At 34.6% G+C, this 16,042-nt stretch overlaps 1 long non-coding RNA gene across 1 annotated transcript; it reads left to right on the top strand.

Moving 5' to 3' along the window:
• The first annotated feature begins 4,280 nt into the window (after positions 1–4,280).
• On the top strand, positions 4,281–5,974 carry LOC111877041 (uncharacterized). Its single transcript, XR_002845230.3, has 2 exons — positions 4,281–4,651; positions 4,737–5,974. It is a non-coding gene; the product is annotated as an uncharacterized LOC111877041 (long non-coding RNA).
• Positions 5,975–16,042: the final 10,068 nt, after the last annotated feature.

Genomic DNA, 16,042 nt, shown 5'->3' on the forward strand with positions numbered 1-16,042 from the left:
TCTCTCTCTCTCTCATAATCATATATCACCATAGCAGTAAACCCTTCAATAGCCTATATCTGGAAAAAAAATTGAGAAAAGGAACTGGAACAAATGCGTGTGAGGAACAGAGCACTGAATATGACTTCCATGGACGGGAGCTTAGTCATCGCGCCGAAGGTGGTAAATGAATGGGAGATCTGGCCAGATGAGGCAAATCTTCGATTTTTTTTTCAATTTCGTTCTTGAACGTGTTTCTTGATTTCCAATAACAACCACTAGTTCTTGTTCTTGAAAAACAGATCTTGAAACCACTTTCGTTGTTCATGGCATGTTCTACAGTAGAGATTTTGTTGTACACGGATTAGATGGCAATCTTCCTAAATCAGAATTGAAAACCCATAAAGCTAGGGTTTTGATAAGAAAGGGGGTGAACATATCTGTTTTCTGGATTTGTTCTTGAACCCAGATGTTTTCAGGATTTGATTTGGGGATTCAAATATTTGTTCTTGAAGTTCAATTCAAAAACCATGTTTCCATATCTATTTTAAGGATTTTTTATTGAACCCAGATCTAAACATGATATGTGCTTAAACCCAAATATGAACATGATGTTCTTGAAACTCATTTGGACCTGCAAAGTGAAGATTTACCATCAATTTCAAGAAATCTTATTTATGTGTATGTTCAAGAAAAGGAGAGAACCAAGATTCCTAAACCCAAAAAATAGATGAAGTTTAGAAAAGGAAAAAGAAGGGTGGTGGATGCGGTTGGTGATGGCGGAGTGAGTCGTCCGGGGTGGTGGCAGTCGGCGTTTACAACAACTTTTCGAGGTTTGTTTCTCTTCCTTCAGTGGTAATGTGTGCGATGGTGGGTGGATGTCGGAGCGGTAGTCGGCAGGTGGGTGGCATCAATGATGGAGGACGATGTGGTGGTCGAAGGAGGTGGCAGTGGGGTGTTTTGGGCTTGCTCCGGTCAACAGAAAAAGAGAGAAGAAACGGAGGCGGTGGCTGGTTTTCGGAACAGAAGAGAGCGGAAGGGGAACGGTGGTGGATGTTGGAACGGAGGCAACAATCTCCACCCTTTGTCTTTATTTTTTCGGCAGTCACGGTAGGATGGAGGATGGCGGTGGTTTTTGATGGAGCAAGGTTGTCATCGGTCGTTGTAAAAAAGAAAGAAACATGGTGGTCTCAAGCAAAGCAATAGCTACAGCAGGTGATGTATACTTTAGTTTTGGGTTTGTTGTGAAATTTGTGAGAGAGAGAGAGAGAGAGAGAGAGAGAGAGAAAGAGAGAAAAGAAAGAAAAGAGAGATTTTCTTTCTTTTTTTAATTGGAAAAGTATTTTAAGTAAATAAATAAACTGAAAAAGAAAAAGTTAAAGGCAAAATCGTCATTATAAAAGATCAATAGAAGTTGGACCAAAATCGCAACAAAATGAAAAGTTTGGACCTCTGGTGCTACTCCAAACTTTTTTGGACCAAAGTGGCAATTTTCAGCTAACCACATGGACCATTTGTGTAGTTTAGTCTTAAAGTTTCTATCGAAACAATTATGTATGGAGAAGACGGGAAAAATAAGGTTTGAAAATATATTTTTAATCGTATAATACACAAATGACAATTAATTAAAAATAATAGTAATAAAAGGTAATATTAATAAAAAAATAAAAATATACAAATAAATTATATAAATGATAAAAACATAACTTTAAAATATAATAAAATAACAAAATAAAAATCTATAAAATATCAATAATTTAAATTTAAAATTATAATCAAAATTAGTTTAATGTAAAAATGTGAAAGAATAACGTTTAGGGAGAAAAATGAAAACCTAAATGTAAATGGTGTTTGTAAGGACATTTCCAATCCACCTCCAAACTTCATTTCTTCCCCATTTATTCCCTTAGTAGGTGTGAGACCCGTATATTATACGGGTTGATTTAAAAAATGATTAAACTTAAAGTATAAAAATGAAATATTTTTTAATGTACAACTTTAAAATAAGAAAGCAAGAAACGTATTTATTACAATTTAATATCATATATATATGATATTTAATACTTTACATATATAAGTATATCACTTTAATTAAAAATTAAAACAAACCAAAAATTAACAAGTGGATAATATTTATTTTAAAATTACCACAAAATGACAAGTGTCAAAACTCATGAGAGATTGACAAGTGACAAAAAACTTTCATTTATTAAGAAAGATTCTTCTCAAACCCTACCTCATTTTCACCTCCATTTTGGGAGATATGAATAGTATACCTCATTTTCACCCCCATGAAGTTTGGTTGCCAATTTTAGTCTCTCTCATTTTTATTTTATACATTTTTAGTTTATTTTATCTAGTAATTATAATTTAAATGCAATATTTAATATTTATAATATCATGTTATATACTAATTTATATTAATTGATCATAATATAGAGTTTAGTTAGTAGAGGAGTATATTTGACAATATATATATATATATATATATATATATATATATATATATATATATATATATATATATATATATAAAAGTTATAAAAATGGAATATTCTAAGAATATATTTTTTTGGGGTAAAAAATAAAGTAGAAAATGAAGTAAGATTAGAAATGAAACACTATTTACTCTATTTTTTACTTTATTTACGGGGAAAAAATATAGAGATGAGTTAGAGATGATCTAAAGAGAAGTTACACGAGAAGGATAGAAAAAAAGATTATTAGAACAAAAGAAAATAAAAATAGAAGAAAGATATTGTACACCTAATAGCTTACATTATGGTTTAGCAATTCTTATTCTGGAAATAGAAAATGTGAATGAACATTAACATGTATGAGTATGATCGACTATCCAAATTAATAGACAAAATTATATATATGAGTATGATCGACTATCCAATTAATAGACAAAATTTCATGTTTTTATAAAATATGGTATTTAACGGTAACATTAAAATTTTAATTTGACATTGTGTTTTTTTAAGTTTGACATTATGTTTTTCAATTTTTTTGTTAATTTTTTTTTCTCAATTTTGACACTATTTTTTTGTTCCAAATCGAGCATCATTTTTTTCAATTTTACTCAATGTTGATCATTTTCCATTTGAAAATGAATAAATATTTTTTATTACATTTTAAACCATATAAATATATATATATATATATATATATATATATATATATATATTCATTTAAAAACAATACTATTATATAAATACAATATTTTTTTACATTCAATGCATAATGTTATGCACAAATATGCATTAATTATATCATGAAAACCAAACTAACTATAAGTTTTAAATAAAATGTAAAAAAATTCATAAACGGCAAACCTGACCTCTAGGCCTTGATCGACTACTCGCTTCAAAACATTCATACTCATTTTAAAGCTGCGTATTTAATATAAAATATGTTCTTTTATATAACTAATATATATTTATACATATAATTATGGTTAGATTGTAAAAAAAAACCTTTTATTTATACAAAAATATGGTTTTTAAATGAAAAATTGTATTTATATGATTTAAAATGTATTAAAAAATATTTATATGGTTTCAAATGGAAAATGGTCAACATTGAACAAAATTGAAAAAAAAAATGTTGGATTTGAAAAAAAAAATGTCAAAATTTAAAGAAAAAAATTAAACTTAATGTCAAAATTCCAAAAAAAAAAAAATGAAAACTTATTGTCTTTTGTCGGAAAAAAAATCTATGTCAACATGACACGTCATTATGTGAAATTAGCAGGTAACCGGGTTGACCGGTCAAGTGGTCAAAATTATAAAAATTTGAAAAAACTATAAAATTTTAGAAAAAAAAACAGTATCAAATTAAAACTTTGGTGTAAACTTAGTTTTTTTGGATTATTTGTCCTTAGTTTAATGTAAAAATGTGAAAGGAATAACGTTTAGGGAGAAAAACGAAAACCCAAATGTGGGTGGTGTTTGTAAAGAGAAGCTACATGAGAAGGATAGAAAAAAAGATTGATAAGAACAAAAAAAATGGAAATCGAAGAAGGATATTGTACACCTAATAGCTTATAGAGTAAATTACATGAATCATTCATCGTAAAGGTGTTAAAAGACACGTTCAGTCTTTAATTTTAAAAATTAAATCACACCGTCCCTTATATCGTAAAAAGATGCAAGTTTAGCCTCTAATTTCAATAGCCATACCTAAAAAGACAGATTTACCCTTATCTATTTCATTTTTGAATTTTTTTTTTTAATTCTTTTATATTTTAAAAATTAAAAAAAAAAAGATAAGATTGGGTCCAATACAACAAACCCTTAACCACTCTAAAACCCTTCCTACACCCTTCTTCATCAGGTTCTCTTCTCCAACTTGGAGTCACTGGTGCTACACAGAGAGGGAAAGTGAGACGCTTTGCACACTTCACTCTACCACCATCGTCGAAGCTACTGAGAGAGAAAAGAAAAACGCCTTCGTCGTCACCTGTACACCACCGTCTTCGCAATCACCACCGCAGGATCCCTCTACGCACCTTAGTCTCCGCAAGCTCCATCTACGACCTGTGCACCGCCATCTCCACTAAGAGAACATGATTTCTAATCTACATCCCAGTCAGATCTGCACCTCATCGTCTCAGATTTATAACCCTTCATATTCTCTGGTTTTTGCTCCACCATCAAATAATTTTGTCGTATGTGGCTGGTGGTCCATCTCGAACAACAAATTCCTTATCCCCCTCTTCTAATCTATTTTCAATTTTTTTCATCTTGTTTCAGATTGGAGATGCTAATCTTTTCCTTAACGAATTCTCCGTCGTCTGCAATGGATTTGATCAGTACATGATTGTTTCTTGATTAAGTGAAAAAATTAAATGAAAAGAAGGATAAAAAGGGTTGAAGATGAGATGGTCTTTTTGGTGTAAGAGTTTGTAGGTTTAGAAGACGTAATTTTTTAATTGAAGCCATGGCTAAGGGTTGGTATGAAGTTTTAGTTTTTGCCCTCGACTAGGAAATGTTTTTTTGCTGAATTGCAAAAGTGGTTATCTAAGTTTTGGGGATTTGTGCATTGCAACGCAGGATTTGAGCTGTAACAAGTATTAGTTTTCAATTTGATTTTGTTTGGTTTGGTGCTTATTGGAGATAGTTGTTGGAAGAAGAGGATAGTGGCTATTGGAGATGCTTCCGGCAAATCGGAATGATGCAGGTGGATGGTGTGGGTGATGATGGTGGAGAGGAGACGTGCGTAGGGTTTTAGGCACAATTCTTTTGCTTTTTTTAAAGGCATAGATAAGTATTTTAGATAATAATCGGTAAATAAATACAAAGTAAAAGAAGAAAGAAAAGAAAAGGACAATATAGTCATTTTATGCCAGTCAAGGATGATACGTGCAATTTTTAACGGTGCGAGGGACGGTCCGAGTTAATTTTTAATGGTGGAAGGAGATGACACGCTTGAGAAGCATGGAAAAAAAATTGAATACAAGGTACAATAGATCATTCATGATCTTCTCAGGATCGCTCCGGTAGTTCACAAGCTTCGGTTGCCACAAGAACTCAGCGACATACATCCCTCATTCCACATGTCCAACCGTAAAAAGTGTTAGTCCGCCGAAACCCTTGTAGTCCCACTTGACGAATTTGAGGTAAATGAGAACCTACACCACAAAGAGGAACATGTGGGGATCATGAACAGGGAAATCAGCCGAACGAAACAAATTCAGACACCAATAGCGAAGGTCTGTTGGAGCGCCAAGCGACGACCCCAATTCACTTGAGAACACGAGAATCAGATGAAACGGAAATACCCACAACTTTTCCCTAGGTTTACCAAGAATCCGTTCAAGATACAAATTTCGGGACGAAATTCCCTCTAACAGGGGGATGATGTGACGACTAGAAAATTTTAGGTCAATCAAGGTCTGAGAGGTCTTGTGTATAAATGTACCCATAATGTATATCTATGTAACTTTAATGCAATAAAACTTTGAAAGCCAAAAAGGGCATTTTTTGTATAAGTATATACATATATGTATTGTAAGCCATGTACGAAATTAATAGATGACAAGTTATAACAAGTCAAAATAGATGGAAATCAATCATAGACCACACATTGCTTTATAGTTTTGGCCTAGAACTCCACTAAAGCCGAAATCTCAATCTAGAACACCCTAGGGCCGAAATCACCCTTTAATGGGTGATGCCTAGACCGAAAACCCTCCCATGTGGAGCCCCAAGTCCGAAAACACTACCCTAGAACACTACTAAGGCCGAAAACACCCAAGATCTAAAGCACTAGGACCGAAATCATATTAATGGGCCACACTTTGGCCGAAATCACCCTTAATCGGTCATGGTTTTGCAGAAATCATCCCTAGGATCCCTTACAAATGTGATTACGGTCTAGGGAAGGAAACAAATAAGAACAAGTTGACTTTTTGATAAGATATATCATCAGTTTCCCATGCATCTCAATGCCCATCGTATACCTAAGCTATTAACCACCAGTTAACCAAGCATAAGTCATGTCATTTATCCCTCTTATAATGCACGAACTTACAGCCCCAATAATCCCCATCCAATTCAATCCTCCTTGCTGCAACATCAAACCCTCTCAAGAGCAAACCTAGGATCTTTTATGTTCAAAAATCTTCAAGCATTATTCATAGATTCTTGGTAAGTATTCCTTCAAATCTAGTGTATTTATACACTTTTATGTTAGTCTCCTTATATTTACACACATATTTTTATGTGTTAAACACTTAGGATAATACTCTTTCCAAGGAAGTTCAACAATCTCATTCAAGAGTTTAGGCTCGAAATCTTCACTCCATCACTCCAAACAACCCACAAATCCACTCAAGGTGAGTTTATACCCCCACATTTTCAAGTTTTTTTGACTTCCAGAATAATTATGTTTGGTATATCATATTATTCGAATTCTCCACAGTCGGTCATATGTTGGAAGTAGGTATGAATCAAGATTGTCATGAGTTGGTTGCAAAGGGCTAAGATGTTGGACATGGCTACAACACTCATGAGTGCTCATAAGTTCTAAGCATTGGATTCAACCCACGCTCACTGGTATCACTTCATGGAATTTATCTCGAGTGATCGTGAGACGGTAACATCATATAAGTCTTCAAACCTAGAGATATGACTTGTTTCCTATGAGTTGGTTATGCATTGATCATACGAAACCGCATTGGTAACTCGATGTTATAAAACATACTTTCGTGTGTGATTCAACAAGTAGTAGAATAAGCATATGAGTCGAAGTTTATCTATTCCTTCTTGGATTAAAAGTGATATCTGGGCTCCTCGATGATTTTGTTTTGACCTATGTACCAGGCCCGGTCAGAACCAAATTGATGTGTTCAATTTAGTTCTTTGTCAGACAAATCGGAAATCGGGAAACAAACTGTAGGACAATAAGTAAGACATTGTTCCATGTATTTGTCCTGCTGATATCTAGAACAGAGGATTATATGATCACTTATCTTAAATGGTGTATCATCATCTTCTCAATTCCGAGAGACCTTGAAAGAGCTACGATTGCTGATCGGTTCCTGAAGTCATACTTGCAGTTATAGTTATTAGACTTATCCAAGTGGGAGACTGTTGGATAAGGTGTCTAAGTCCATAACTATATTTGGTATGTACTTGACCTGACCCGACATGGTCCATTTGGGTTGCATGGAATCATGCATTTAGATAGACTAAATGAGAGAAATAACACTTGTGGTTTATTAATATATTATAAGTTCTAATATATTAATATTATTATTTAATTAGTATTGATAAAGAATTAATTTAGAATTAATTAAGTGATCAAAAGACGACTAACTAAATATTTGGGTTGATTATGTAAATCATCCATAACTTATATAGTGGGATAAAGGCTCCATGGATTATCAAGTTGGGCTAAGGTCCGTAGGATGCTCCATGGGAGTTACAAACCCATGGGTCATGGAAATGAAGAGTCATGTCAGATTAGGGTTTACATGGTGTAACCCTAGATGGGACACACTATATAAAGAATATGTTGTCATCCAAAATCGGCTACACTAAGAAAAGAAGAGGGCTAGGCCGATTTTACAAGTGTTACATATTCTCTCAAAGTTATTCCAAAGCATTTGGTGTTGTGTGAAACATTCAAGGCATCACACTTGGGGTGCTAGGCTCTCAAGGTTTTAAAGGAATCAAATCAACTACAAGGTATGTAATTCAAGCCATCTTTTATGTTAAAAGCTCCCCATGTATGCTAGATAGGATTATAAACGTTGGAAATCATATTTTGCATGTATTTTAGACAAACCTATATCCAAGGTTTTCTGTGACAACCCGAAATTTCCATTATGAACAAACCATATCAAGCCAATAGATGTAGAACAGTTACAGTGAAAACTCAGATTTCGAGTATAAGTTTGGCAGTTTTCAGGATATTACACTTAAGGAGATATTAGGAGAGTGGATGCACTAGGGTTTTGTGCAACACTGTTATTCCAATACTCTAGGACATTAGAGTTCGTTCCAGGAATACAAATATTTTCTGCCAAAAATATCTCCAGACTATAAATAGAATTCTGAACCAAATTGGTTCATTTGTTGGATTCCATTTAGAGAAAAGTCAAAATTCTCTCTCACGGATCTTCGGGTTTTTATCCCAAATTGTGAGTACTTCGATCTAGTTATGTTATATAGCTTAGATTGTGTTTAGAAACATCAATTTCATAACAAAATGACTAGACTCGGGAGTTTACCACCCAAGAACGTTCTTGGGGAGTAAACTCCCATATGGGGCTTAAATGCTACTTAGTCCTTTCCCCGTGATTTGTAACTACCTTAGACTTGTATGTTAGTGTGTATATGACTAGAAAACATCAAAATCGGATTAAAAACCCAAGATTTGGGAGTTTACCGCCCAAGAACACTTGGGGAGTAAACTCCATTTTAAGGTCCTAAAGGGTTCCAATGACCCTCAAAGCTTTAGAACTCGAACTAGAACCCACCATTGCATGCTTAGGACACCAAAAGCTATCAGAATCACTAGTATTGAGGAGTTTACGGCCAAGACAAGTTCTTGGGCCGTAAACACCTATAAAGGGGTCAAATGACACCCTAACTCCTTCCTTAAGCCAAGAGACCAATTTGGGCATGTACCTAAATGATTTTTGGACCAGCTAACACACTTAGAACACCAAGAGTAAGGGAGTTTAAGGCCCAAAAGGTTCTAGGGCCGTGAACTCCATAAAATGGTGCCATAAACTCTTCTAAAGCCAAGTACAAAAGCCTAGTTTAGTTCCTAGTTAATTTAGAGAATTGGAAACACCATAAACACCCTACGAAGGGAGTTTACGGCCGTAAACTCCAAGGGTATATGGTCCCTGGGCCGTAAACTCCTTAAAGGAGTTAATATGACACCCAAACACTTGATTTAGCCTTGAAACAATTCACCACATGAGTTGTATAATTGTTAGACTTCATTTAGGGGCTTTGTTGGGAGTTTACGGCCATGAGTTTACTCCCCTGGGCCATAAACTCCAAGTCATATGGTCATTTGATCATAAACTTCCATTAGAGGCATTGCACTCCTTTGTTGCAACCCATTAGCCTCTTAGCACTTGACCAAAAGTGTTTTCCTCGCGTTTAAATGTTTATACTTGTATAATTAGTGTCTTAATCACTAATTATTTATATACATATGTCTTCATATGTAATTAGGATCATTGTGTGTGTCTAAAGTCTTCACTTGACACCGAGCACTTGCCCGATCCTTCCTTACGATAACAGTCTGTTCAATTCCAGTCACTTACTGCAGGTGAGTTCATACCCCTTAAATAATGTTTCAAACTATTTTTAAATGTTTTATGGGGGGATACAAGTAGAATTATGCTAGTTATTATATCAATCACATGCGATTAATAAGTAGAATTACGCTAGTTATTATATCAATCACATGTGATTAATATGCAACATTCAAATGATTGGCTGCACATTAGCCGTTTTACCAAACAGTTTCCTTCAAATGATTTTTATAAACACTTTATATGTTTTAAACTCCTTATTATACTGTACATTTTACTCTGTATATCACATTTCAAACTTATTTACAATTACGTTCCGAACAAATGTTTCCTTATACTTAAACTGTTTTATTAAACCTATGCCTTCAAACTGTTTTATTGGTTGACATCAAGTCGATCTTTTCTGAAAATATTAATTATGTTCAAATGTTTTACAAAACTTATTTATGCTTTTATATTATAAATTGCATGCCTCTATATGTATAGTTATATAAGAAATGTTTAAAAGACTTAGGAAGGCTATCCACCCTATTTCCTTTTCGCGCTTGAGATGTGGTCTGGTGGGATATCGGGTACCGTCCGAAGGTCGTTTAAATATTAGTTATATAACATGTGTACATATATAGTCATAAAAGGTCTTTCCAATTCACCCAATGCCCTTGGATAGCAAGGGTATACACCCATGTTCATACGTACCAGTTATATTACTAGTAAGCTACCATATGGGTAGTTTAGGAAGATACTAGAACTATTACTAGAACACGATATCACACAAGGAGTCAGTTCATTCATGAGTCAATACTTACTAGATAGAGAGAACTTACATTACAACTAGTACACATAGTACATTACTATACAATTACATAATTACGTTTACATAGAGATTTTGTTATAAGCATGCCTATATTTGTATAGTTATATAAGTAATGTTTAAAAGACTTAGGAAGGCTATCCACCCTATTTCCTTTTCGCGCTTGAGATGTGGTCTGGTGGGATATCGGGTACCGTCCGAAGGTCGTTTAAACATTAGTTATATATCATGTATACATATATGGACATAATAGTTCCTTTTAGTCAGTTCAGTGCCTTTGGGTAGCAAAGGCATACGTTCATATACTTTTACATGATTACGCTTACATAAGTACATATACATGAATACGTTAACAAAATTGTGATCCACTGTATCGGAGCATGCCTTAAATGTCATGGCCCGAGTTGTAGCTAGAGTCTCTTGGAGGGAGAGCGTGAGTTTGCGTATAGATCTATACTGGATTGACTATCCTACACCTTGCTGCTAGCTACAGCCGGACCTGCAGGTCTGCGGGTGCCAAATGTCATTCCGTTATTACGACCATTCATATGTCGTTGTTACCAGTCGATAGTATGGTGCAATTTATCACATAATGCCTTAATATAAATCCAATTTAAGGTAATTAGTACAACAGTAGTTCTTATAGTGCTACGTTTTAGTACTACATTAATTTTCCCTGTACATATATTTAGTGATCTCTTCACTTAAACTATAAATGTAAAAACTATATTTTGTTAATAATAGTTACACTTGGGAAAATTACTCACTTTTACATAACACGAACAGTTAGAACAGTTAAGTCTTGGTAGAAGACTACATAGAGATCAGTTAAGTCTTGGTAGAAGACTCCCTGTTATAATAGTAGGAATCATAGGGATTTCTAAGGTTTTCAAACGTTTACAGTTGTTTTACAAACATTTTCATACTTACAGTTCATCTACATTTTTTTTACTTACAGTTCATATACAAATTCTTACATACAAATTCTTACATACAAATTAAGACACTAAATACTTATGATCTCACAAGCTTCAAAGCTGATACTCACTTTCAAAATTACTTGTATCCTCAGGTCATCATAGACAGGTACCGATGCAAGGAGAAAGGAAGATGGAGCTTGTTCAAGACTCATCTTTCATTTTGATTTATGCTTTAGTGTTTATCAAAATTTGATAGAACATACTTGTATAATAATTCTATTATTAATGCAATGGATGATGTTGTTGCTTGTTTACTACTTTTCATTGTTGTGATACTGTACATGACGTCCTCCGCCCCAGAACGTTTCTGCCGTTCTTGGTTTTGGGGTGTGACATTTTCTAGGGTTGCATGTACACTTAGGGGTGTTAGAATGCTCAAAACCCATCAACTTCCTCCTTGTTTATATGATATGTCATGCGGAACTGATCATAACATGGATGTAAGGAGTGTAGAATAATATCTATAGTCATCTCCTCATCAAAGTTTACATTCAATTTGAGCAGACGGTCCAAAAACCTTTGCATTTTTTGCAAGTGACCCGAGATGGGATAAATATCATTTATCTTTGTTTTAATCATGGTGCAGATGATTTCATACCGCCATTGACGAGCACTATGATGGTATATTTTCATTAGGTCCTGGTGCGTCTCAAAAGGGTAAAAGTCCTTATAAGACTTTTGGAGTTCAGGGGACATGGTGGCAAGCATCATACAAGCTACCATGGTGGCATCTTTCTCACGTGCCCTGAAATCAGCAATCTCCTGAGGAGTAGCAGCAAGCTCATCAATTTTCTTACGCTCCATATCGATGACATATTGCTTTTCCTCGTAGTGAGTCACCATCCTGATGTTCCTAATCCAATCATTGAAATTAGTCACATCAAAGATGACTCTCCCACAAAGGTTCATGAGAGAGAAGGAGTCGGTAGGTTTTGAGCCAGAAGCAGTGTTGGAAGACATCTGAAAAGAAAGAAAGACAAGTTTATATTACATAAAGAGTCCTTAATAAAACACCCAAATGAAATATTAAGGCTAGGACCTAACAAAATATTTTACAATTCAGAAGAAGGATGCCGTAATCCAACTTGCAAAATATTTGAAGGTAGGTAAATGACGATTTATCAATTTCCACCATGAAAACGAAATTTGTTAATTAAGTTTTAATTGGATTTGAAACTCCTAGATCCTTTGAGATTCATTGAACAATTCAATGTCATGTTTAAATCTCGATTATACCCTTCAGGTTTGTGACTGGGATACCGAGGATCACAAACAAGGTGTGAATAACCATCCAAATGTACTTGGTACTCTCAATATCAATTATCACCTTAATCAATGTTCCGATTAACCACACACTCTCCATTGACCTTATGATAAATATTAAGCTACCCTTTGCCATCCCTACTAGTCCAAGTTAATGTGTCGGTTAACCATACACACTCCATCAACGACTTGGTAAGGTGCAAAATGTAATTTCAAGGATTAGCATCAAATTCACATTTTCCTAATGTAACTAAGATTGGGAATTTATAAAAGGTTTAGTTACTTTATAGTTTCATTATACTTTTAATGATAATTATAGTCTTTATCCTACCCATTCGGCTAACGACCCTTCACCAGTCAAGGAAGCGGTGGGTAAGAGCGGATACCCATTAAACTTTTGGATTAGTGTCTAAGTCCATAACTATTTTGGTATGTACTTGACCCGATAGTGCATGGTCCTTTTGGGTTGCCATCACCAAAGCAACTTGATAGGATGAATTATGGAGAGAGAGGATTAATTATGATTTATTAATATATTATGAGAATAATATATTAAAGGAGAAATCATATTGTTTAATTAATATTAGTCAAGAATTAATAAGAATTAAATTTGTGGCTAAAAGACATTAATTAAACTTAAGGGACTAAAACTGTCAATTGTGTGATAGTTGAATATTGGGATAATGAACTCCATATTAAAGGGGTGGACGAATTATATGGGGAAACCCATTAGAAATCGTCCAAAGGCCTTTAAGAAAGGAGTCCATGGGTTGCTTAGGGCCTAAGCATCCAAATTAGGGTTTCCTTGTTAGATAACCCTAATAGCCTCACTATTTAAGGACCCCTTGGGCACCAAAAACGTGGCCAACTGAATCCTTAGGGTTTCTACACGTTTTTGGGAGTCTTCTCTCTCCTTATTCTTCATCCTCTTGCTCTTGGTGTTTGTGATCCATTAGAGGAGTGACATTTGTGACTCTAAGCTTTCTAAAGTCATTACAAGGAGGATTTGTGATTGTTATTGCTACATAACAATCAAGGTAATAGCATTGTTATTGCGTGTGTGGTTAATCGGCACACTAAATGGTTCTAAGAAAAGGTAGCAAAGGGTTACTCAATGTTTGTCATAGTTCGGTGGAGCGTGTGTGGTTAACCAGCACATCGAATAGGTGACTGTAACATGTGGGGGCACCATGAAAGTTTGCATGGTTATTCACACCCGCTTTGTGATCCTCGGCATCCCAGTCACAAACTCGAGGGGCATATCGAGATTTAAACATGCCATTGAAAAGTACAATGAATCTTAAAGGATCTAGGAGTTTTCAAAGCATTTAAAACTTAATCTGTTTTCATTTTTCATGGTGGAAAATTAGTGAATCGTCATTCACTTACCTTCAAATATTCTGCAACTAGATTACGGCATCCCTTTTCTAGGTTGTAGTGTATTGTGTTGGGTCCTAGCCTTAATATCTCATTTCGGTGATTTATTAAGGACTCAATGAATCAACTAACTTGAATTTATTTTCTCCCGTTTTGTAGATGTCAAAGTACGATAACTATGGTCTTCCCAAATCCCGTGGAACAAGCATTCCACATGAAGATGATATTCCACGATTCAATCGAGGAACAAGAGATCATGCTTCGCTTCCTCCACCTCCTCCAATTATTCTCCCTAACCCACAAAATCGAAGAATTGAAAGGTTCAGTGTCACTAAAGCCCTATTGGAAATGAAACATGAAGATGGTAGACCCGTGTGTGCCCACGTTCTAGGAATGAAATCACACATCGATAGGTTAATAATGTTGGGTGCTTCATTCCCTGATAAGTTGGTTGTGGACTGGGTTGTGCAGTCACTCCCTGAATCATATAATGAGTTAAAAAGAAAGTATCATATGATGGATCATAACGCAAGCCTCATTGACTTAACTTACATGCTCATTGCTGCTGAATCAGAAATGATTTGGCAAGGCAATGGAGCATATTTGTTGGGAAAGTCAACCAACCATGCTTCTGAGGACGTTCTAGGAGAACCAACCTGCGTTTGCCGCCAAGAGAAAGGGCATTGGATACAAGTCTGCCCTAAAAGCTTGAAGAGTCCAGAAGATGGGAGAGGCAAAGAGTATGGTTGTGCTTCAGGTAAAATCCACTATCTAACTCCATTAAGTTCCTACTCATTGATTCTTAATACATAATGTGATAAGATTACATTTGAATGTTTTGCAGGATCAGTGAAAAGAGAGGAAGCCTGATGGAAAAGCAAGATGAGTCTGATCACGAAGAGATGGATCTCGATCACATGGATTCGAAGATTAGATTTTGAGCTTAGAAAGTTATGATAGAGTTGTTAGGAATATTTGATTACATAGTTTTCAGTTGATTTTGCATTGTAAGGGCAAATGTTTTCCGCTGTTTTTATGAATAAAATAAATTTTTTGTTTGACGTATTTATTTATTTATTTCCTTTCAATGAAATTGTTATGAAAAATTGATGTTTGCATATTTCTACAACAAATGGATGTGATTCTTAATTATGTTAATGTCAAGAATTTACCAAATAGGGAGAGTTTCTCATCGCCCAAGTTTCAAGTGGACGAAAACTTGGAATCATGCAACAAGTATTGTATGATTAATGAAAAACTTTCAAATTAGGGAAAATTAAACTAATTCATTGACAAAATGTCAAGTGAAGGACTAGGAGATAGAGTACACAAGGTTGTGTATTGATCAAGTCCACCACAAGAGTAACAAAGATATTCGTCATGATTTACTAAGGTTAAGTAAATATGATTACGCTTATGAGATTAAGTGTAATTCTTAGTTGATTGAAAGAGCTTAAATCAATAGCAGAACGAATAAGAAGAATCAAGAAGGCAGAAAGATAAAAGTTTCTCTATTCTAAGAAGAAGGGAGAGTACCTTTTATTATGTTTTATGATAGGTCTTAATGATTAAGAACCATATCTCAGTTGATCCTCTAAGTGAGTCTTTGTGCAATTGTATGTCTAAGAAGAGGAATCGAGAATTGAAGAAATGGTTAAATCAAGAAGTCAATCATACTTCGTTCCAAAACCAAATCTTAGAGTTAAGATTGTGACATTGAGTGACAAGTCTTAAGAAGGTTTATAACATTCATCAAATGTGGAAAGTTGTGATGTCTTGGATAAGACAAAGACCAACTAGGACCAATTTTATGAAGTGTTTTGTTTTGATAAAAGCTACGCTAACTCT

This window comes from Lactuca sativa, chromosome 3 (assembly GCF_002870075.4).
Source record: "Lactuca sativa cultivar Salinas chromosome 3, Lsat_Salinas_v11, whole genome shotgun sequence".
In the NCBI taxonomy this organism is placed as follows: domain Eukaryota; kingdom Viridiplantae; phylum Streptophyta; class Magnoliopsida; order Asterales; family Asteraceae; genus Lactuca; species Lactuca sativa.